The sequence below is a fragment of the Dipteris shenzhenensis genome, chromosome 24, assembly GCF_047967505.1.
Source record: "Dipteris shenzhenensis isolate YYH24624 ecotype China chromosome 24, Dip_SZ_1.0, whole genome shotgun sequence".
NCBI lineage: Eukaryota > Viridiplantae > Streptophyta > Polypodiopsida > Gleicheniales > Dipteridaceae > Dipteris > Dipteris shenzhenensis.
In genome coordinates, this window is record NC_141619.1 from 41,443,463 (window position 1) to 41,468,102 (window position 24,640).

The 24,640-nt window shown below is 43.5% G+C and overlaps 1 pseudogene; it reads right to left on the bottom strand.

Moving 5' to 3' along the window:
• Positions 1-20,570: 20,570 nt before the first annotated feature.
• On the bottom strand, positions 20,571-20,990 carry LOC147886607 (boletus edulis lectin pseudogene; annotated as a pseudogene).
• Between the last annotated feature and the right edge of the window lie 3,650 nt (positions 20,991-24,640).

Sequence of the window (24,640 nt, forward strand, 5' to 3'; positions counted from 1 at the left end):
ACATGTAGGAGAGATAACCATTGGAAGGTCTGTTTGTATCCCTTTCTGTTTACCTTACACCCAAGGAAACCCTTGCTAGCATGAGAACCTAGCCATAGATTTATCCTTGACCACCATGAGATGGCATGAGAAACTATGAGACTAGATGTATCCTTGACATAGTCTGAGGCATTTCCTTGAGGGGGGGTTTGTTGGGATATCTCAAGGTGTATGCCTCAGGCACACCTTATGTTTCTATGTGTGAGTGCTAGAGGCACAGTTAGGTGCCCACAAGCATAGTTAGGTGGTGGAAAAGCCACATAGGAGGATTGAGTGAATCTAGGAGCAGATTGAGGAGATGATTGAGGAGCTTTGAGGTCATCAGTGATGTCAGTGACCTTGTATGAGGTGCCTACTTAAGGACCTCTTTCTTCTTCATTCTATATGCAAGCATTCTGATTTTGTGTCAACTCTACTCTTTCCTTTCAGTGTTCCAATAGAATCCTCGTTTGAGAGCTTCGCGTCAACCTCCGTAGGGGTACCAACTGTTTTGCACTCAGCCATGCCAAATGCCTTTAGTATCTCTCTAGCATACTTCAGCTATGAAATGAAGATCTGTTTTGGCTCCTGCCACACTTCAATCCCCAAACAAAAATGCATCGGTCCAGGGTCTATCATTTCAAACTCTCTTCCTAGCAAATGCTTCATCTGTGAGATCTTCTCTTCATGGTTCCCTGTTATGACAAGGTCATGCACATAAAGGACCACGATCATACACCTTCCTCCTTCTCTGAAGATATACAAATTTGCATCAGATGGGCTCCTCCTGAACCTGTTTTGCAAAAAGGAGGCATCAATTCGCTGTTTCCATGCTCATGGGGCCTGTTTCAGCCCGTAAAGTGCCTTCTTCAGTTTGCAGACTTTACCTTCTGAATCGGGGATCTCAAAACCTGGTGGTTGTTCCACGTATACCTCCTCCTTGAGATCTCCATTCAAAAAGGCGGATTTCACATCCATCTGAAACACGGGCCAACTTTCCTGGGCAGCTAAAGCCAAAATACTACGAATTGTGGTTAGTCAAGCTGTGGGAGCAAAAGTATCTCGATAATCAAAACCATGTACCTGTGCAAATCCTTTTGCCACGAGTTGAGCATTGTACTTATTCAATGTGCCGTCGGACTTGTACTTGGTCTTGTACACCCACTCGGTTCCAATTACCTTGCGTTTTGGTGGTCGATCCACAAGGTCCCAAGTGTTGTTCTTCATTATGGAGCCATACTCCAATTGCATAGCCTCCATCCACCTATCATCACCCTGTGCCTCTTCAAGACACTTGGGTTCATCAGCACAGATCACTTCTGTCATCAAAGCATAGTTGACCAAGTGTTCCTGCGCCCTTCTTTGCTCCTCCAATCTCTTGAACCGGCGATGTTCGAATGGTTCCTCCTCAATGGCTAGAGGTTCTCTGCCATCCAAAAGCTGCTTTACCCACTTCGGGAATGGCCATTGCCATTGTGGTTCTGCAAGCTCTTCTTCATCTTCTTTGTCTTGAATCCTCCCAAGCACCGTTGGGGGAGTTTGGTCTGCTGTTGGTGGCGGTATTGGATGGATATCCTAGTCCTAGTTGTCTGGGAAGGAAGCATCCTCCTCCAATTGATGTGGCTATTCTGAGAAGACCACATCGCAACTTACAATTACCTTCTTTGTAACAGGGTTATAGAGATGGTAACCCTTTGCCTCTTCACTGTAGCCTAAGAAAATACACTTCCGGCTCTTCGGTTTCCATTTGGTCCTGGTAGCATCAAGGACATGCACAAAACAGTCACATCCAAAAACTATGAAATGTGCAGCTGAAGATTTCTTACCAGAAAAGGCTTGCAGTGGAGTCATCCCGTTCACAGCCTTCGTGTAGCTATGATTGAGAATGTAAACTGTAGTGTTACATGCTTCAGCCCAGAAAGTCTATGGCAAATCTTTCCCTTTCATCATACTCTGGCTTATTTTGCAGATGACACGCATCTTGCGTTCTGCTACTCCATTTTGCTGTAATGTATGTGGTGGGGGTTTCTGCCTCTTGATTCCGTGACTTTTGCAGTAACTTTCAAATTCAGTCGATGTGAACTCTCCACCTCTATCTGATCTCAGCTTCTTCACCTTCCTCCCCGATTCTTTCTCGACCATTACATGCCATTCCTTGAGCCTACTGAAAGCCTCGTCTTTCGTCTTCAGGAAGTATATCCATATCCTTCTACTGTAGTCGTCAATCAGTGTCATGAAATAGAAGGAACCACCCAAAGATTTTGTCTCCATCTTTCCGCACAGGTCCGTGTGAATAAGCTCTAGAGGAGCCTTCTCCCTGCTAGCCACTTTAGGAAAGGGCTACCGATACTGCTTGCCCATCATGCAAGCTTCACATACATCGGGCAGATCTGAAATTTCTAGTAAGTCTGCAATCATTCCACTTTTATGCATCTCCTTCAAAGAACTGAGGTTTAGATGACCAAACCTCTCATGCCACAGCTTAGTGTTCTTCACATCCACTCGAGCACTGAAAGTTGAGAGTTCGTAAATGTTGTTACACCGTGTACCTTTACCAATGACCTTTCCTTGAAGATCCAGGATCTGTGTACCATTCTTATTTAATTGAACTTTGAGGTCCCGATCCCGTGATCGCAGAAATGGACAACAAGTTCCTCTTGATATCTTGCACATAAAGAACATCGGACAACTGTTTTACAACTCCATCTGAATTGAGAGCAATCGTACCTTTTCCTTTTGCTAGACATTTTGCATCATTGCTGACTGCTACCATGATGTCATTCCCTATCGGCTATAGAGAGGTATACCAATCCTTCCGACTGATCATGTGGTGCGATGCACCACTGTCAATGATCCACGGTTCATCTGCAGGTACATGAACTGCCTCCATGCAAATCTCCTCAATTGCGACAAACAGCTCTATTGGTACTGCCTACGCGCTATTGCTGGACTCTTTCTTTACTCCGTTCTTCTCATCTGCAATCTTCTTGTGACACTCATTCTGCTTGTGCCCTGCCTTGTTGCAATAGAAGCACTTGATCTTCTTCTTTCTCTTTTTATCATTAGAAGAAGATGGGTTACCAGAGTCCTTACCCTTACCTTTCTTTGATCCGGTCTAGAAAGCATCTCCTCCTCCAGAAGCATCGCACTGAAATCCTCAAAGTTGAGGGGCAGATTTCTATTCTGCATATTCAACGCCGTAACAAGACCATCGTACTTTAGTGGGAGAATCCGTATGCACCTTCGTGCTAGATTCCCGCTGGTGATGGTGATTCCAATCGCAGTCATCTGATCACGCAGATTCTTCACCCTAGTGATGAACTTCTCTGCCGCTTCAGACTCAGACAATTTTTCGTTCACGAGTTGAGTCTCCAGATTCTAAATTGGCATCTGATTCATGGTCTCGTACTAATTTTTTAAGGCTGTCCATGCCTCCTCCGCTGTGGTGACATGTTGAATTAATGCCATGACAGAATCACTAGCACTACAGACAATAGAACACAACGCATCTGCATTTCTTCTTGTCCATGCGAGAATATCATCCACAGTTGGTACTATCTGTTATCCTGCATTGGCTGGATCCCCAGCCTCACGTCCACCCCAGTAGCAGTTCCCAAAGCTCATATGCACTTAGGATAGTCTTCATCTTGAACTTCTAGAGAGGATAGTTAGAGCCGTCCAACTTTCTGCTTTCGCCGAACGGTGGGATTCGCAGTCTTGCAGGTTGGGCCATCTCTCACAATTTGCTCACAAACAAAAACACACTGCCAAATCTTCTTGCTAGAGTCCAGGCTCTGATACCATGTAAGAAAATAATACAACATCTATGCTCAACAAATAACAGGATCTCATACGCAAGAGAGAAGACAAGAGAGTATGGAGAATCAAAAATTTGATTACTATAGAACTGATACAATAGATGGCGCTACCTCCCAACCGTGTGCTCCTGCGAAAGAAGCTTCGATGGCGTGTCGGAAACAGTAGAAGGCAGAGGCTGGATGATAAGGAATCAGGAATGCTATAGCCAGTGATGAAATGGGCTTCATCGGCTTGCTCTTATATAGACACTAGTCAAAGTCGGTTAGGCTCGATTGGGTGACCGACCCAGTCCGCCCAAAACGGTCGACTGGGGGTCGGCCTGAAATAGGCCACCAACCATATGATAGAACTGGTGCACAAAACAGAGCCATCCGGGATCATCTAAGGCTCCAAATGGGCCGTGCAACCTGAGAGTGGGCTAGCCCGAGAAATGCTCCGTCTACCCTCAATGCGGTCAATCAAGGGATGCCTTCCTACACTTGCATGTAGCCTAGTTAGCGGTGTCCCAACTCTATCTAAAGCCATCCAGCCATCAGGCCATACATGGCCCCCATCTGGTGTCCAAACCAGGACCGACCGGATAACCGAGCTACTCAAATGCCCTCTCCTCATATGGGGGGCTTACAAGTAGAGTTAACTGGTTCCCGCGTAGTTACACGAGAGTGGAGCATTGATATCTAACAAAAAGAAGTAGATCAATTTTTGCAAAAGTTTTACAATAATCATACTCATTTTCCTAGTCTACCTGATCCTCCTTCTTATGAGCCGATTTTCATAGAGTGCCCATCTACACAAGAGGAGTGCTTGGAGAACAACTACTGCCATGGGGTGCATGGATTGAAGAGGTACTTCCTCTTGAGCAAAGGCCTGAGCATCAACCAGTGGATTGGTCTAAGCCGCATCCATTACATGGCTGATGGATATGGAAAAAGACCGGCCGTTGAAGGTGTGGTTGCACAAGAGACAACTGGAGACTGTTGATGCAAGATCGAGTGAAGCTGAGCCTGTAAAGCAATTGAGACCGGAGTTGAGTGAACGAAGTGATGTAGGACCGAGCAAATTCAAAGTTCTTGGTGCCACACTTGCACTCTAGTTTGAGTTCGAATGATGAGTAAGAGTCTGGAGCGGTGGCTTTTGGGTAGCCTTGCAGTTCGAAGAGCATTCGGAGCAAGTTCGAAGAGCATTCGGAGCATTGTGTCCTATTGCACAAGCATGTGGCAACAAACCAATTCTTACTTATTCAGTGAAGACAAATTCGAAAAGAGATGCTTCTTGTCAGGCATTGTTAGTGATTTAGTTGTAATCTTCCTAAGTTGCGCCTGGTTCTCTGTCGACGCTTTGCCCAAAATGATTGTTGCACAAAATACACAAGCACATTTTGATTTCTATAATAGGGGATGGGTATCTATTGTGGATTATCACAGTCCACCGTGAGTGCCATGTGTTATTACATAACCATGCGGGTTAGCAATGTTGGGATATCGAGCTCCACTCGTGATATGCCAGGGTGATTGTTGTGCATTTATGTCACTGACTTGTTAGCTACAGATGCGGTTGGTACACTGCCCATGAATAATAGCTAGATGACAACTATCATTATGTACTCTAGTTAGCTGAGTTTGGTTTGAGACCCACAAATAGGGTTCACCTATTATTTTGTACTTAGAGTTCTTAACTAAGAAGAGGAAAACTATTTTCAGCCTCCACCTTTGTGTATATTCCCCCATTGTGTATGTGAGAAAGTTGCAAGTGAGACTCCTTTCTTCTCTCCCACTCTCTTCACATGGTATCAGTGTTGCTTTCTTTTTTTTTTGAGTCTAGGAGCAAATATGTGCAGGTAGCATGGTCAAAAAGTGCAAGAGTGCATTGTCTCAGATTGGGACGCCCTTCGTGGTGTGGCAAGAGGGCACTATATGCTACAGATGCAGGCAACACCCTCAGTGAAATTATTTTTCTGATTTGAGGCCATTTCGAGGCCCGTTTTGGTGGCAGAAGTTTTCCACAGGCACTCAAGAAAGTGCCCTATTTTTTTTGTGCGACCACTGTTCTGCAGGTCAGTGAAAAGTTATCGTAGAAATTACATTGTATGCCTATGCACAGAGATATTGGGAGTGACAGAATCATTCTTATTGCCTGTTGATGCATAATCATTGGTAGCAAGTGACTGTGTGGTCAAATACCACTCTCGTCAGTTCTGTAGGATTTCCCTTGTGAGGCAGAAGTTTTGTTTTTTTGCAGTGACAGAATATTTTGTAGTGTTGTCACTGAAAAGCTTGACAAGAACAACTTCCAAGCATGGAAGTTTAGAATGACGAATTTCCTTAAGGGAAAAGGCTATTGGGAGTTCATTACTGGAGCTAAACAAGAACCAAATATTCCTAATGTTCCCAATCAACAGGAGTTGTAGGCATTTAAAGGCTGGCATGAGAGAGTTAGAAAAGTTATGTACTGGCTGTCTGTCAATATTTCAGATTCTATGATTGTGCATATTCAGGATGCAAGCACGCCGAAGGAGGCATGGGATACTTTGACAAAAATGTATACACAAATACGCAAGCCAGGAAAATGCAGCTCAAGGAAGAGTTGCATAATGTGCAAAGAGAAAATATGAGCATCAATGACGACCACATGAAGATGAAGAAGATTGCACATGCACTTGCTTCTATTGGGTCGCCAGTGGAAGATGATGATTTAGTTTCTGTGACCTTGAATGGTCTAGGAAAGGATTATACACAATTTCAAACATACATTGCCGTCCGTGAGAATTTTCCTGATTTTAAGGTGTTGATTGCTCTTCTAATTTCTGAAGAGCAAAGAAATGATGGTGCATCTTCTTCAGGAGTAACTTCAAAAGAATATGTCTTCTACTCAAATGCTGGAAGAGGTAGAGGTAGAGGTAGAGTAGGCCAATTTGGAGGCCATGGCAGAAATCAGAATATGTAGCAAATTCAAGAGAACCAGTCCTATGGAGAAGGACGTGGTAGCTTTAGAGGCAGGGGGAGCCAAAGAGGTCGTGGTGGATGGAAGAGAGGCCAAAATGCAAACAACAATGTTAAATGCTACTATTGTGGTAAAATGGGTCATATGGTTAAAGACTGCTATAAAAAGCAGAATGACATCATGACTAGAAATTTGCAGCAAGGTAATTATGCATCTTCTAGTAGACAGGGTGATGACAGAAATGAGCATCTGTTTATGGTGTACTACATGACCAATTCTATGACAAGTACAGAAGAATGCAGTGATATGTGGTATGTTGACTCAGGTGCATCAAACCACATAACAGGTCATGCAGAATGGATGCACGATGCAAGGAAAATTGGAAAGACTAGGATTTGTGGAGACTGGTGATGATATTGCACATCCTATTGTGTAGATTGGTAAAATTCCTTTGTCTATGTAGGATGGAAAAAAGAAATACCTGTCTAATTTATTTCATGTCCCAAATCTCACCAAGAACCTAGTTTCTACTGGTGAAATGGTTGAGCAGGGCTTGCAAGTCATATTTAATCCTCATGGATGCTTTGTTGAGGATATAAAAAATAAAGGTCGCTTGATAGCAAAAGGGAAGAAGAAGGGCAGGATGTTTATGTTGGATGCGGACATGCCTAAATTGGGTGCACCAATGTTTGCACATGGGACCAGTGTAGTTGCAGATATTGTCATCTGGCATAAATGCATTGGTCATGTTAATATACAGTGACTTAAATTAATGTAGGCCCAAAGTATTGTTGCAGGATTGCCTAAGTTCAAGGTTACAGAAATGCATAAGCTATGTGAAGCCTGTCAATTTGGAAAACAGGCAAGGAAACCATTTCCTAGACAGATTCAAGAGAGTAAGAGGCCATTGGAATTAATCCACTCTGATATGTGGACTACTAAAGCTACATCTATTGGAGGCTATCATTATTTTGTCACTTTTATAAATGACTACAACAAAAAAGTTTGGGTGTACTTTATGAAAAAGAAAAGTGAAGTGTTTAGGCATTTCAAAGCTTTTAAAGCTATGGTTGAAAAAGAAACAAGCCTGCAAATAAAATGCCTAAGGTTAGATGGAGGGGGATAGTACCTCTCAAATGAGTTTGCAAGTTTCCTACAGGAGCATGGCATAAAGCAGCAATATTCATGCAGTCATACCCCACAGCAAAATGGACTTGCAGAAAGGAAAAACAAGCATATTGGAGAGGTATCTCGTGCCATGCTCAATGAAAAAGACCTACCAGATTATATTGGGCTGAAGCAGTTGCTATAGTAGTCTACATAAGGAACAAGACTCCCACTCCAACAATACATGGCATGATGCCAAAGGAGAGGTATACTGGTAGGAAACCAGATATTTCTCATTTGAAAGTTTTTGGTTGCATTGCCTATGTTCATATGCCAGATGAGTTGAGATCCAAGTTGAATCCAAAAGCTGAGAAGTGCATCTTTATTGGTTATTCTCTATATTAGAAAGGGTATAGATGCTATAACCCTTCTACTCGTAAGTTTACAGTGAGCAAAGATGTTATTTTTTATGAGATGAGCAGCTGGTATAAACTAGCAAATGTGATTGATGATGTAGATGCACAAAATTGTAATGCTGCATAGAATTCACAGCAGCAATTACAAAATATTAGTGGACCTATAGTGTCCTCTAGCAGTGGTTTACATACTTCAGCATGGATAGGTAGATTGAGATCAGGAGGATCTCCTCAAAGCAATGCAGATAGTGGTATGCAAGTATCACAAAAAGGAAAAGAGAAAGTAGCTCAGCCCATGATTGACGTGAATGCAAGTCACTCTTATGTGGATTGTTAGACCTAGAGTAAGGAAGACAAGGGATGTTTTAAGAGCACCTGGTAGTGAGCCTATTTTGCACAGGTCTACTAGAGCTAGGTATCCTATGGATATGCTTAAATATGATGGATTTACAGCCATTTACTATGCCTATATCGTCAAAGTGATACATGAACCAAAACCCACTTCTTTTGAGCAAGCCATGGGAAAAGAAAAATGGGAGAAAGCCATGGATGAAGAAATGGATGCCTTGGAAGCAAATGCTACATGGAAATTGGTGCCTTTGCCTAAAGACAAGAATGCAATTGGATGCAAGTGGGTTTATAAGGTGAAGCACAATGTAGAGGATCAGGTAGCTGACATATTCACGAAGGCATTAAGTGCATAGAAGCTGCACAAGTTCAGAGACCTACTTAGTGTGCAAGAATTAGGATTGAGCTCGAGGGGGAGTGTTGAGATATTGAGCTCCACTCATGCTAGGCCAAGGTGACTATTGTGCATTTATGTCACCGACTTGTTAGTTGTAGATGCAGTTGGTACACCACCCATGAATAATAGCTGGATGACAGGTATCTTTATGTACTCAAGTTAGTGGCTCAGTTACTATGCCACCTTAGTTAGCTAAGTTTGGTTTGAGACCCACATATAGGATTCACCTATTCTTTTGTACTTAGAGTTCCTTTGGCTTTCAGAACTAAGAAGAGAAAAACTATTTTCAGCCTCCACCTTTGTATATATTCCCCCATTGTGTATGTGAGAAGACTGCAAGTGAGACTCCTTCCTTCTCTCCCACTCTCTTCACGAGCAACACTATGCGGGTTAGCAACAGTGACTGCGAGGGGTGTGTGCCGGTAGGTTAGTTGCAACGGCTGATGATTAGGTTCTCAAATCTCTCTCAAATGGTTCTTGATCATTATCTTGTATGCTTGCTATTACTAGCATTCTGATTCCATTCATTCTTGATATATGAGAGATATGCAATACGCAGTGTTGTACAGCAAAGCTCTAGCTCCAAAGACGAAAGATGAAGGCAAAAGGAAAGAGAGCAAAGATGATAGTGAAAGGAAAAGGGAAAAGTTTAAGGAAAAAGGTGAAGCATGGGACACCGATGATGAAGGCAAAAGTGACAAGTAAAGTGAAGAACCCAAAGCACCAAAAAATGAAGCATTTAGGCCAAGAAAGGTAGCCCCCAAGGCAATGTGCAAGTGCAACAGACCAACTGACAAGCACCACAAAGCACTACAATTGAGACCTGTCGACATGGTGAAAGGGTAGGGATGTCAAAATAAGGATTATCAAGGAAATCCAAGCAGTTACACACGTGCATGAGGGAATGCAGGAAGATTTCAAGGCCAAAAGGCTATAAAAGGGGATGCCCTTATTGGAGACTCATGAAATCTAGACACTAAACTAGATGGAGACTAATGTAAAGAACATAACTTCAACCTTGCATGTGTGTAGTTAGGAGAGTCGAAGGTGCAAAACTTCCAGTTTCTTCGATTCCTAGCCTTCTGTTATAAAAGCTTCAATCCCTATGAAGGAACTATGCTAGAAGGATTTTGCACATCAACCATTGTACTTAATGCAAAATGTGTTTCATTGCAAGTAGAATGGGAAGCAACCGCCAAATCGAGTGTTGGAAAGCCATCACTCTCTCTCTCTCTCTCTCTCTCTCTCTCTCTCTCTCTCTCTCTTTCCTACTCTCCTACCTCCAAAGAGAGCAAAGGGGAACATGGACCCAACACAAGTGCAGACAAGGATAGTCAGCCTACAGGAGCTATGAGATTTTCATGATGCGACCTCCAACACAACATGATACCTAGAAGCGCCAATGAAGCATATCCTAATATCCAAAGTTGAAGGAAGGTTGATCATAGGAACATGATTTTGTGAGAATAGGGTCATGAACGAGAGTGCACCAAAGAGGATCGAGAGGACATAGACAAAGTCAAAGGGGGGGGGATGTTAAAGGCAAAGAAAGGTTGCATTAACGTCAATGACAAAGCCTAAAGTCCGAGAGAAAAGATAAGGACAAAGATGAAGATAGATGAACAAACTATCTAGAATAGGGCTAAGAAGGAATGTCAAAGCTCCAAATCTAAAATGGAAAGATGAAGGCTAAAGGAAAGAGAATTAGGCAATAGTGAAAGAAGAAGGGAAAGGCAAATGTGAAACATGAAGCATGAGACACTAGTGATGAAGACAAAAGTGACAAGCAAAGGCAAAGGTCCTGAGCACCAATAAACAAAGTAGCAAGGCTAAGAAAGTGAGTATCCCAAGGTGGTGACGAACTGATGAGTGCGGTGTGATAGGCTGATAAGCACTACAATCAAGACCTATTGACATGATGATGGGGCAAGGATGTTAGGATAAGTATGGCTAAGGAAATCCAGGAAATTGCACAATTGGATGAGAATATCCAAGTGGATGTCATGGCTAAAAGGCTATAAAAGGGATACCCTTGGGGGGCGACTTATTGGAGGGTGGCACAAAATATAGAAAGTAAGCTAGCTGATGTAAAGATTGTAGCTTTGGCCCTACATGTGTGTAGTTGGATGAGTCAAAGGTGCAAATCTTCTAGGCACTCAGAGGCCTAGCCCCAAGTTATACAAGCTTTGATCCCCAATGAGGAAAATAATAGTCGAAGGATTTTGCAAAGCAACCAATGTGTTTAACACAGAAATGTAATTTGTTGCAAGAATAATAAGAAGTGACTACCAACTAAATGTTGTAAAGCCTTCTCTCTCTCTCTCTCTCTCTCTCTCTCTCTCTCTCTCTCTCTCTCTATCTGTAGCTATCTACCAATCTATCAATCTATCGATATATCTCCTTGCTACTCTCCTACCTTAGCAAAGGTGACACCCGCCCACAAATTAAAAAGAAGGAAAACAATTTGGGATGATTTTACTAGTTAACATGTGGTCATCCTATTGAGGAACGGCAAGTGGATGCGTGGGAGAGTCCTTGAGAGAGCATGTAGAGAATATGCAAAGATTTGGAGATTAGGCTAGATAGAAGGGATGGTGAAGGTAGGTATGGTGCACAAATGCCCATAGAAGGGGATACACAAGGTGACATCAACAATTGGATATAGACATCGGCGGCTACAATAGATAATTGTAAAACAACACATCTAATGTTGCCAGATGTGGATGCCCAAATGATAAAACTAGAAGCACCAATCTCGGATGATGAATCAGCAGTAATGGAAATGCTAGTCTTCATGACAGGTGTCAAATGGGACATTGACCCTGAAGAGTCCATAATAGAAGACTACGGTGCCGACATAGAGTGAGATTTGGAAACAGAAGCTGATAATGCATCCTTGGAAGGCCAAGCATTCAACAATGACTTAGTAATCCTACAAGTACTCATGGCCATTGAATTCCCCAAGATCGACCCTCCATCACAATCGAAAAGCAACCAGTCCAAGAAAAAGAAGAAGGGTGTATAGTGCCACAAGGCCAAGATAGAGCATTTCAATGAATTTGAAAGAATGCAGACAAGAGTGGTAGAATTTTACTTGACTAAGCCCACAAAAGCACCTGAGTCAATTGTTAACCATGTGGCAACAAGGGCCAGAAGTGTAGTCTAGCTTAACAACTATGAGAGCATTGTGTGTGTAGAGTAGCGACAAAGCTCCACTTGTAAAATCTTGAGCCTGAAAGATAGTATGATAAATCTTAAAGGATGAGGATAGCGAAAATCCTCTCTAGAAAAGATCCAATCACACTTGCAAAATCAGGATCTAGAGGGAGAAAGACAAAAAGCCTACACTTTCGAAGGTCCCTCCACTTTGTGTAGAGACCCAAAAGTCCCCCCACTTTTTGTAGAGACCCAAAATGTCCCCCCCAAAAGTGCAGAGACCAACATGTACAAATATCTCTCAATGGAATGAAGCTCCTACTCTTTGGGATTCAGTGTTCAAGCTCACTATTGTGTTCATGCAATTGATCTCCATTGCTTCCATGCTCTCTTACACTATCGTCTTCTAGCATGCCCTTACCCTTGCACTCTCTACCCTTGAACTCCCTCCTCCTCCTCCTTCCTCCCTCTTCTTTCCTCCTCCTCATCCTCCTCCCTCATCCTCCTCCTCCATCTCCTCCTTCCTCCCTCCCTTCTCCTCCCCCCTCCTCCTCCCCCCTTCTCCTCCATCTCCTCCTCCTCCCTCCTCCTCCTCCTTCCTCCCTCCCTTCTCGTCCCTCCTCCTCCTCCTCCCTTCTACTCCATATCCTCTTCCTCCCTCCTCCTCCTCCTCCCATCTCCTTCTCCTTCCTCCTCCTGCCATCTCCTTCTCCTTCCTTCTCCTTCCTCCTCCTTCCCCCTCCTTCTGCTTGGTGAGGTTGGCTCAATCCACTGCATGCTTGACGCATGCTTGACCTAGTGCATGCTTAATTTGGTGCATGCTTGACACACACTTGCTCTAGGATGGTGGCTCAGGGTGTGGGTGTACTTGAACACACCCTGAACTGAGGAAAAAACAAGAGGGGCCATGAGTAGGAAGGGTGGATGTGATGAGACAACCCGCAAAGAGGGGGAAGGAGACTAGCTCGATGCTCAAAGAAATGATGAAGAGGATCACCAGAGTATGCCTTTGTATGTTGATGTGCTTGCCAGTAAGCTTCAAGGTGGCTTCTCTTAGGTTGACGATGAGGGACCACATCAAATTTGCATGCAAAAATCACACGAAGAATGAAGGAGGTGGCAAACAAGGGTTGGTTTGAATAAACAAAGAAACACAATGTCATATGCAAGCTATGCATCAAAAAAGTTAAGCCAAACCTAGCTCTACTTTCTAGAGGAGATATCTACCTCTTATTCATGGGGCAGATCCCAATAATGGTGGAGCTCACACAGCTCATGGTCTAGAATGTGACCTTGGCATCAAACTACTACAACGCTAGGTTCATTGGTGAAAGGATTATTACTCTGTCGGTGTGCATTTAAGGTAATTCACAATGACCTGGTGGCAGAGTGTTCACATTCTCAGAAACTTCAGTGTTGGTCATCTTGTGGAGTCTAGACGTTCTCCATTAACCAGTTCTTATTCCAAGACTTCCTGGTCTAGATCAATCTCCTAAGCCTCCCTCATGGATGGTGGGTCAAATTGAGAAGGTGGTGGCCTCCCTTATTAAGGTGCTAGTGGTCCCAATTCTCTCCCTCCTCACGTCAACTTGAGGGGAGGACGAGAGTGTGGATTCTATGGGATAGAAGTCAAGAGATGCCAGAGTATGTGGCCATCCGCTTCTTTGAAAGTTCCCCAATGGCTTAGAGAGTCTGATTTGGTCCCTTCCCATATGCATGTTTTATTTGTAAGGAGGTCGGGCATTACACTAAAAATTGCCCAAGAAAATCAATTAATGCGGGCCTTGGCTCGAGGGATTTGAAAGATGACACTCACAACTCAAGCCCACAAGTGGATTGGGTCAAGGGGTGGCAACACGCAGACATCAGGGGAGAATCGGGGTGTCCAAAGGGCCCCCAGTTACTGTTTCCTAATTTCAAGGGGTTATTAAGAGATTTGAGATGTACCAATGGGAGTGCTCCTTCTTGTGTGGCAATGTCATGTTGAGGTCGAGGGTGGGCAGACCTACAAACAGCCCCTATTGGCTACTCCTATTACACTGGGGACCACTCAAACCATCCCCCCCATCAACCATTCTTGACCCTCCTCCCATGTGCACCTCGCACCCAGGCAATCCCTAAATGCATTCAAGAGGTTTTGGGCCCATTTGGGCGAATTTCCCCCCCGTCTTAGCCTGTTGCAAGCCTTCCCCCTACTCTTCTATTGTCTAGCTCCATTCTTCCTCCATTTTTCAAACATGGGAACTCATTTGGTGGTTGTTTTGCCGCCTCCTTCTTTGGTCCAGTGTCTTTCTCCCTCTCTAGCACCTCCTACAGCATCTGCTCATCCCCCTTTGCTTTGGTCCAACTCTTTCTGTGCAAAGAAGTGCATGCATAGTGCCACTTTTATCCATCTTGCAATATTGAAGATGGTAAACAATGTGGGGTAGAACAATTATGGATTTTGACATTTTCAAATTCATAGTAATGAAATTTATTTTGATGTTTTAAATGGTTTGGTTTCATGTCAATTTTTAACCCAAAAAATAGAATGTATTTTATTATTTATATTTAGAACATTTGGGTAAATATAGGTTATAAAAATACTTTAGTTTCAAAGTATCACTATCATAGCCATAGTTCTCCTAGCTACCAAACTATCATGGATTATGTTCGTCTTCCTTCCACAATTTCATCTCCCATACTCAGTTGATAGGGATGAGGAGTAATTTTTAGTCTTTGATAAGAGCATAGATGTCCTAGGCACCTACTTGGGAGCTCGAGACTCATTTTGAAGACCTCATCTACTAGTATATGCAAGACCACATCATGAGTTTTGCATATCCACTTGATGAGTCTACAAAAAGATGGGTCCCAATTGATTACTTAAAGTACCTATTCGATAAAGAACCCAAGTTTGTGAAGCATTTAGATCTAGCTTACACCTTAGGAGTTTAAGGAGGTGGATACTGATGACCTCTTACAATTTGGAGTCATTGAAAACACATGAAATAGATTCCTATCCTAGGAAATGACCTTTATTTTTGTTCTCCAAGAAGGAAAAATGAAAGAGGAGGCCTCGACCTCAAAGCCCTGACCCTACCCCTACCCCTACCGATCCTCTTGTTTATGTAGATGATCCCAACATCTACAATGAAGAGCCCATTAAAAATGAAGTTGAGGAGCAGGAAGTTGCGCTAGCCCTGAAAGCGCTCCAAAGAAATCCTCAACCTCCTTCCACTTGTAAAATTCCATCTATCTCAAGCACCATCTCTGTCGACCCTATAACAGAGATATGGTTTCTTGCTCCGCTTCTTGTCGATGGAGAATAGTACCTCTTTCTCCATGACATCGAGGTTATGTTTGGTCTTCGAGAGGACGAAGCCCTTGGTGTCATGTGTGGGTACAAGGTGGACACTACTATGCAAGAACCTAGGTTTTTGAGAGTAGATGATTCAAAAAAAGAGCTTCTTGCTTTCACACTAGCCACAATCAAAGATGCAAACAAATTGATCTCCTCGAACCTACCTAATGTGCCAAAAGAAGCCACCATAGGAGATCCCTAGATCCTTCCTCATTGACAAAGAGAAAGGGATCGAGCATGACAACTCGGTAGTGTGGTAAGAAATTATGAGCTTTGAATTTCTTCTCTTGGTATAATTTTGATTTATCGGCATTCTAACATAATGTTGGATTGTTGTAGGAGGCATTTGAGGTCAACCTATTCTCATCTCAACAATGCCTTGTTTATAGTAGCTTTGGTCGAGATCACTCACTAGCATATTACCTTAGCCAAGCAAAAAGGCACTTTGTGGTTATCCATAAAAAGTTTTTGCCACAAGGCACTAAGGACCTTCTGGAGTGCAAAGCCTTGTCATGGGTAATTGGTCATGCTAATATCAATCAAAAATCTGACAAGGTCATTTTGGTGAACTGCATGGCTTCCCTCAATGCATTTGGAACCAATTTTCAAGGTATGGCATTGATGGCAATAGCCATGTCCCTGGCCAGCAAACACTAACAATAGCCTTGATGATCTATTGACCAAGCTTAGAGCTAGGAGTTTATTTGGAAAATCAAAGCTTGATATTCTCAATGTTTTAGATGTAGCAAAGAACAAAGACAGTGTGTGATGCCTTATTGTATAGAAATTTTATTTTAAATGAATACAGATATGCTTGTTCTACAGTGTCCCATTTTTCATTCTTTTACAAAATTTCTCTTATGTTGTCATTGTATTATGTAACTTTACTTGTTGTTGGTATTAATGTTTTCATTCATTATTCTATTCAAAAGCATGTTATCAAATAAGTTTTTGCACTATAATGGTCAGTTTTTAGCAATCCAGTAAGAATCTCACCTTGTCAAACATGCCCATATGCATCATGATGGGTTTCTATATTTCTGGGCTTCTTGGGTGATGTTAAGCACTTTTGCCTTCTGCACCATGTCAAAAAAACTTCATTTGACCACTCAAATTCACATTGAACTTGCATAAAGTGATGGAAAGCATCGCATAACATGTAGAATAAAATGGGTAGAGTAATAGAACATAAAAATATCTTTCATTAATTGGCCTCAAAGGGTAGATATTTACAATATGATTTAGATGACACCAAGGGAAACCCAAGAAAAAACATATATGGCCTAAGGGAGGTATAGGAGAATATGCTCTTAGCGAGTGGAAGGTCCTTGTCCATCACTATTACTCTTTTTGCATGGATCCTGCATAAGTTTGCATCTTTAAAAAGACCTACCACCATCTGCTTCGTCTCCTCATGAATTGCTCCAATAGCACATCAAGTAAAATGCACATCATCCTTGAATTGCCATGCTATTTCACATACAACATGTTGGAAGGGAACACGGGGAATAAGATTGTCGACAGTAGCCTAGAACTTGTGGATCTCTTGAAGTACCTTCACTCCTGACTTCTTGCACCTATTAATCTTTAGAGTACCTTCCACAATCCTCTGGACATGGCTCCATGGCCCTTGTCCACTTTGAACTTCTTCCACCTCTCCATCCTTGCAACCTCCTCTTCACACTCCTCTTCCTGTGCCTAGTGGGTCAGTGGAGTTGGCCTCTTGCATCTTGGGGTCTTCTTTGTCCTTAGTTTCTTTCTCTTTGGTTGAGGCTCTAAGTCAGCTCATATCAGAGGCTCCTCATATGTGAAAATTTCTAAGCACAGAGGGTTGATGATTCTCTTTCATGCAGTCTACTTGGTTGGAGGATTGGGGCCAATGTTCATAATATTTGCAAGCTCACCAAATGCTTCCTCCTATTATGGCCCATTTAGTTTCTCCATCTCCTCACTTCGCCCTTCTTACTTCCCTTTTAGGTCCAGATGCTACATGCTAGGACCTCATGGAGGAGGGAGGGGCCTGAGAGGGTTTTGGAGAGCTGATCACGATTGTTTGGACTATTTTGAACCTCTTGGGAGACCTCTCTACTCCCATGGTTAGTTGTATGAAGGTCCAAGAGGACCCATGATCGTGTTGGGATCCCTAATCAAGTTGAGATCCTAGGCCTGGATGGGATCCCCTATGAGAGTCAGACGGTGGGGAGTCGTGTTGCTCTGACTCTTGCTAATGAGAAACACCCTGGGATCCCTGCTAATCATTGAACTGTTGGTCATCGGGTCTAATAGTGTGTTCGAGGGCCATGGAGTTGTGAGGAGGAGAGCTAGTACCATCTAAATAGTGTCTAGTTGGTTTAGCAATTTCTTTACCTCATGCCATAGAAAAGTGGGATTTTAGGGTTTTGAAATGCTTCATATAGTCCTTTTAAAGCACTTTAGGGTTTTTATTTATAGGCCCTTTTAAATTAGCGTTTGTCATTTTTGTCGCCTGTTTGCTAATGCTAGCTCTTTGCCCCACCCCTCCTCTACCCTACCATATCACACATGCACATGTAACTCTGCAACTTCCAAACAAATTTGAGAATTTTGAAATATGAGATTGACTCAAAATAGTGTTAACTTTATCCATCAAACATTTTGCATTTGGGGTTTACAGAGAGGATTGTGTATTTATAGAGAGCAGCCAAGGAGCGAGTGGCAAATCCAAACTTGGCAATCCTCCTAGTTCACGAGGAGTGACATTGTCTCATATTTGCAAACAATGGAGAACAAGTACAAGAAGCAGTGTGACGAGCTCCTCTATGTTACCAGATTCCTAGTTGAAGTCCTTGAGAAACCGTTCATCACGTAATGGCTTCTTTCATTAACCTTGACGAACGGAGCCCCTTCCATAATATTTTCTTGGTGTGTCGGTCGCAGCTGATCAACCATATTCATCACAGACCTAGCGTGCTCTAAGACATCTGTTACACACATAAGGGGACCCAATAACCTATCAAATATGGAGTCCTTCAGGATATGGAGCATCCTGGGTGAAGCTGCATTTCCCAGTGACAACAATGATGCAAGCTCTTCGACAAGAGAGTTATTCTTGTCGACAATACCAACTCCTGGCAGGTCAAGGATACAATTTCCGTGCAATGATTCTAAAGTAGTGCTTAGGTGTTTGAGCAATTAGCAGGGGCATTTGAGGATGACATGTTTGTAATGGAACCACCGACCGTCTTCAGCAAGAATAATCTTGGAATCATTGTAGAGCCTCATATTAGGTTGCTCCTTTGAAGTCGGTGTGTTGACAAGTGGCACTCATAGGATTGGTTGTGACTGGAGTCATCTGCACATAGTGGCATCCATGGAACAGGTTTAGATTGAGCCTTCTTTAGTCCTCTTGCAGTTACTTGGCACCCATGCATGCCTAGTTCTCACCTTCTTGTTTCTCTAGCTACAGCAATTGTATGTTCACCATTTGGATTGATTACGATGCTCCCTGCAAGTTGATCCAAGTTTGGATGACAAACAGTAGCTCGAAGGAGTGTCCTGTGGATGCAATTTTAGTCACCTCTTATGATCTGTCAAGCATCTTCTAGAAATATATGTATGTTGGATTTTCAGCCTCAACGGGTGCATCGTATGAAGGGTATGCTCTCTACTCTTGGAATTTTCTTAGTCCGGCTCTAGCACCATCTAAAGCTTCATTTCCATTGAATATGGCTCCAAGGGCAACCAGTTATGAGACACCTTCAAAAAGGAAACAATGGCCTCACTCTAGTGGGCTAGGGCCTGGGCTTGTTTTTCTCAGTGGGTACTTGCATTGCGATGGCCTTAGTGCTTTGGTACTACAAGACGGTACCATCTAGTCATGAGAGAGATGACCATAACATGGATTTGTCGCTACAGCTATTGCGAGCTCAACCGAGCTACCCAAGCCTTCAGCCATAAGAACCTAATGGGTGAACAAAGGTATTATGCGTGACCCTAACAAATCCACGGTGGCCGTGAAGACACTGAACGAGGGTTCGGGAAAGAAAGTAGCATTGCCTTCCGAGATAAGAATCATCAGCAGCATTTGACATCACAACCTTCTACAGTTACGAGGATGGTGCCACGAGAAGGAGAGAGCACTGCTGACCAGTATATGATTACTTGGCCAGTGGTGGCAGCCTAGACAAGCATCTCTTCTACAGAAATTCAGAAGAAACTCTCACAAGCGAGACCAAATTGAACATCCTGCTTGGGGTAGTTGCTTTGGAGTATTTGAATGAAGGATTGGGAGAATTCGTATTGCACAGAGATGTGAAGGCAGCCAATGTTCTGCTAAATGTCAAGTTTGAACCTGTTTTGGGCGATTTGGGCTTGCACGATTGATAGGCCAACTCATCCTAAGATGAGGGAAGTGCACCAAGCATTGAAGGAGGTAAGGATCTCATCTTGCCTACCTCTCGGCCAGATTTCTGTTACTCCATTCCCCCAAGATCACGATACTTTCCCAACATCCTCTCCCATAATTCACGCCCTCCTCTATTCTTCAATTCTACCTTCTCTATGTCGTTCTCTTTCCCAACATCCTCTCCCACAATTCAGCCCTCCTATACTTCTTCAACTTTTGCTAGATCTCTCTTGGTCGTTCTCTGCCTACTTTGTAGTATGGCTATCTTAACATTATAGCATAGCTTCAAGCTACTCCTAACCGTGGTATAACTTGAACATTATAGTGTAGCTTCAAGCCTATTCCTCACAATGGATTAATTCTACGAGAAATCCAACTTCGAAGAAATGGAGAGTCAAGCAAGGTCGGTGACATCATGGAGGCAAGAGTGTTTGAGGCGCTTCTTGAGGCGTTTGAAAGTTGTTTCATCCAAAGCACATATCGATTGACTTTATGTTGAAAGCTCATAATTGAGTAATCTTATCTCATGCAAAGGTGCATAAGCTAAGAGCAACAATGTAATTGTTTTAACATACAATTTGACTTAAAAGCAACAAAAGTTCACCGGGGCAATGCTGTTGGGCACAGAAGAAAAAAGGCCAATTATGGCCATAAAACATATTCCATTGCTATACGACATAAGAACGGATTACAACTTAAAGGGGAAGTGCCAGCCTTGAGGTGGACTCCCTTGTCGCTGGTCTTTTCCAGACTCGCCAGCTGCTTTCTTGGCCCGTCGCTATAGTAGCTCGGGTGAATCTCTGTGCCGGTGTTTGAAGAGTTCACGTCCACCACAATGTCGCACCACCTCTTGTAGTTGTGAACGCCCAGAGCCACCAAGAAGTAGTCACCCTGAGGGTTCTTGAAGCGCGAGGTGCCACTGCCACCCATGGTCAGGGTCTGTTCGCCTTCCACCTCACTCCAGGTGCCGCCGTGGGCGAAGTGCCAGACGGTTTTCTCCACGATGCTGTACCAAGCGGAGGGCTCGGTCTGGATGACTCTCACGCGGGTGGTGTAACTCATGCTGATAGACTGAACTCAAACGGAGCGAGCTAGCTAGTGTGTGGAAAGTGGATCGCCCAACTGCAACTGTGAAAGATTGTGGTGAGCGATGGTGTCACTAAACGATGCTTATATACCCTGATCAGCGGTATGGTCACGAACCCGTGCCAGTCTATGGAGGCTCATGCTTCAAGCAAAGAAGAACAACACCGGAAGTGGTGCTGGAGCGCCAAGCGCAGAGAGGGGCCACCATATGCACGATTGATGGATCGATCGATCGATCGCACTGGATTTGCGGTGGTGGTGGAGGTGGAGAAGAAGCTGCTCCCAAAATATTTTCAACCTGATCTCCCTCACCCTCCCGGACACAGTTGCTTCTTATACTGTGCTGCACAACAAAGACACTGTTGTGGAAGCTTGCTCACTTAGCTTGCTTTGGCTTTGGCTATGGCTATGGCTATGGCTATGACGGCTCTTACTTCATCATCTCCCTTCCCTCCCTCATCGCCCGCCCTTCACACATCTGCAGACTTCATCCCCCCCTCACCTCCCATTCCCCAACTTTGTCCTCCCATTGTCAGCTTTCCTCCTCCCTTTCACATGCATTCATCACCTCCATCGCCACTCCTCACCTTGCGGGTACGCCTCGCTCAGCCTTCCACCCCTCCACCCACCTCTCTCCTTCTCCACTTCTCATCGCTCCTCAATTCCCAGCTCTCTCACAACCTCTCTCTCTCTCTCTCTCTCTCTCTCTCTCTCTCAATTCCCAGCTCTCTCACAACCTCTCTCTCTCTCTCTCTCGTCTCAAGTCTTCCTCCACACCATTTTCGGTGGAACTTGTTAATGTCTTAATGCACCTATGGATTTTGAGGACCCCCAATTAACAAATGCATGGAAACGGATTACTTAGAGTAGATAGATTTGCCATGCTATAAGAGGGGCCATGTTCGAGTGATCTCAAATGTCCACCGCTCATCAAAGTCACCTACCATTATTCTAAGTACCCAATTTTGTAAGGCCTCCACATGAGGAGAATCCATGATGGGCACCGAATATACGGAGGGTCCCCAATCCCTCCCTGATTGACACTGAAGGGGTCTTAGTTTGTAGACCTGATGGTTATGAGATTGCCTATTTAGACTTGACATCTAGTCGAGTGGGATAGAGCTTGATACCAGCCTTGAGGACTCCTGACTTGGGGGTTGTTAGCCCCCAAGAGATCAATAGACCCCACAGTTGAGGGCCTAAGGGTTCTTCAAAGGTCTTATTCTCGATGGTCAACCTCTATATCATCTACAGTCGGCTCGCTTGTATGATCTCCATATGACTTATAGTGAGCTTATAGTCAGCTCATCAACTATATGACTTCTAAAACATCTATGGTCATTTTGATTGATCTACATTTGTTGTCAGTCTAATTGATTTACATGGCACATTAGATACTAGCCAGTCCTCTTGTCTTAAGTTATCTATAATCATCAGTGCTCGCAGTCCTTTGTCTAGCATCTATCCAGACCATCATCTAAGCTATCTCTTAAGAGCGCACAGGTGGATAGCTCAATAACCATCAATTGTATCAATAATTTTCGTATCTCAAAATTTGTTATTCTCTTTATTATTTTGTGTACTTACATTTTGTTATTACCTTCCACAGTGTACCATTATCTTTCATGGTATTGGAGCTCAGGTGCTCTAAGTAGCAATGTTTGGTGCAAGTTTAATGAGCTTTTTGTAGCAATTCAAGACATTTGGAGTGATGACTATGGAAAGTCAAGTAACCCCAAGACATTTGGTGCAAGTTCAATGATATTTCTACAACAGTTGAAGACATTTGGAGTGATGACTACGGATAGTCACGTAGCCCTAAGATCCCCAATGACCCAAGTGTAAATCATGCAAGGTCATCGACCTACCTTCACCAAAGGCAAGCTTGATGGGACCAATTACAAACTTTGAAAGTGGAAGGCCAGTGCCATTTTGGATGCATACGAGCTCTTGGATATTGTTCTAGGATTGGATCCAAAACTAATCACAACACGAAACCCAAGCCACCCCAACAACATGATCGCTCTCTTGGTGTAACTCTTCAATGTTCTAGGACACGTAGAAACGTAGATGCACTATAAATTATTGTGACTAGTAGAAGTAAGTCTATGTTGACATTTATTTAGCATATCTCCAAAGCCAGCGAGGCTTGGAACAAGTTGAAAGGTCAGTATGAGATGCAAAATCAGATCAAGTAGAGAAGTTCTTATAAGGTGAAGTAGCCACGAGACTTTCATCACATGGATCAATAATATTTGTGATCAAACAATAGTAGTGGGGATAACAAAGAGTTGTGCTGGTCTCTATGACACCCTCGACTGGATTAACCTTGTGGTGGCTACAACCAATGCATGTGCGCCTCTAGTTTTGTGCATAGCTCCTAGAACGTCTAGTGATGCAGTGTTCTACGGGGATCGATCCCTCACAAGTAATGGCACTAGAGACTGAAGTTCTTCAACTGCGAAGTGAGAATGAGGCACTGCAAGGTCAGAATGCAAGGATGCAACAACTACAGGAGTAGGTTGTAGTCTTAGAAGCCCAAGTGCAAGTAGCTGAAGATCACTTAGAGGCCACATAACGGTTGCATGCGGAATACATTGCAGGTATTCATGATGAGCTGTTGCGACATTGTACTACTGATGCGCTAGCAGAATATTTGCAACCTTTCCCTAGCCCAGTTAGCGTTAACATGGAGCAGATGGATTTGCTCCTTGAGGCTTTGCAAGGAGATGTGCGAGTAGAGTGGGATAGATAGATCGTATGCTAGCGAGAGGCAGTGGCTACGCCAATCTGTTGGGCTTTTGTTCCACACCAATGCCGACCAGATGCAGATGGTGATGTGGGTGCCAGTGCGGGGTCAGCACTGCAAAGTGGTCCTCAAGTGCAAATAGTCTCTTGTCTGATGGGTTTGAGTGCTTCTGTAGATGGGAGCGGTAATGCGGACAAGGGAAAGGGGGTGGTTGCAGAGTCAGCACTTGTTGAAGAAGATTGGCATGCAAAGTATGAAGAATTTGTAAAGCCATCTCTCTCTCTCTCTCTCTCTCTCTCTCTCTCTCTCTCTCTCTCTCTCTCTCTGTGCTACTCTCCTACCTCCAAAGATAGCAAAGGGGAACATGTACCCAACACAAGTGCGGACAAGGATAGTTAACCTACAGGAGCTATCAGATTTTCATGATGCAACCTCTAACACAACATGACACCTAGAAGCACCAATGAAGCATAGCCTAATGTCCAAAGTTGAAGGAAGGTCGATCATGGGAACATGAATTTGCGAGAATAGGATCATGAACAAGAGTGCACCAAAGAGGATCGAGAGGACATGGACAAAGTCAAGAGGGGGGGGGGTGTTAAAGGCAAAGAAAGGTTGCATTAACATCAATGACAAACCCTAAAGACCAAGAGAAAAGATAAGAACAAAGATGAAGACAGATGAACAAACCATCTAGAATAGGGCTAAGAAGGAATGTCAAAGCTCCAAATCTAAAATGGAAAGATGAAGGTTAAAGGAAAGAGAATGAAGACAATAGTGAAAGGAGGAGGGAAAGGCAAATGTGAAAGATGAAGGATGAGACACTAGTGATGAAGACAAAAGTGACAAGCAAAGGAAAAGGCCCTAAGCACCAATA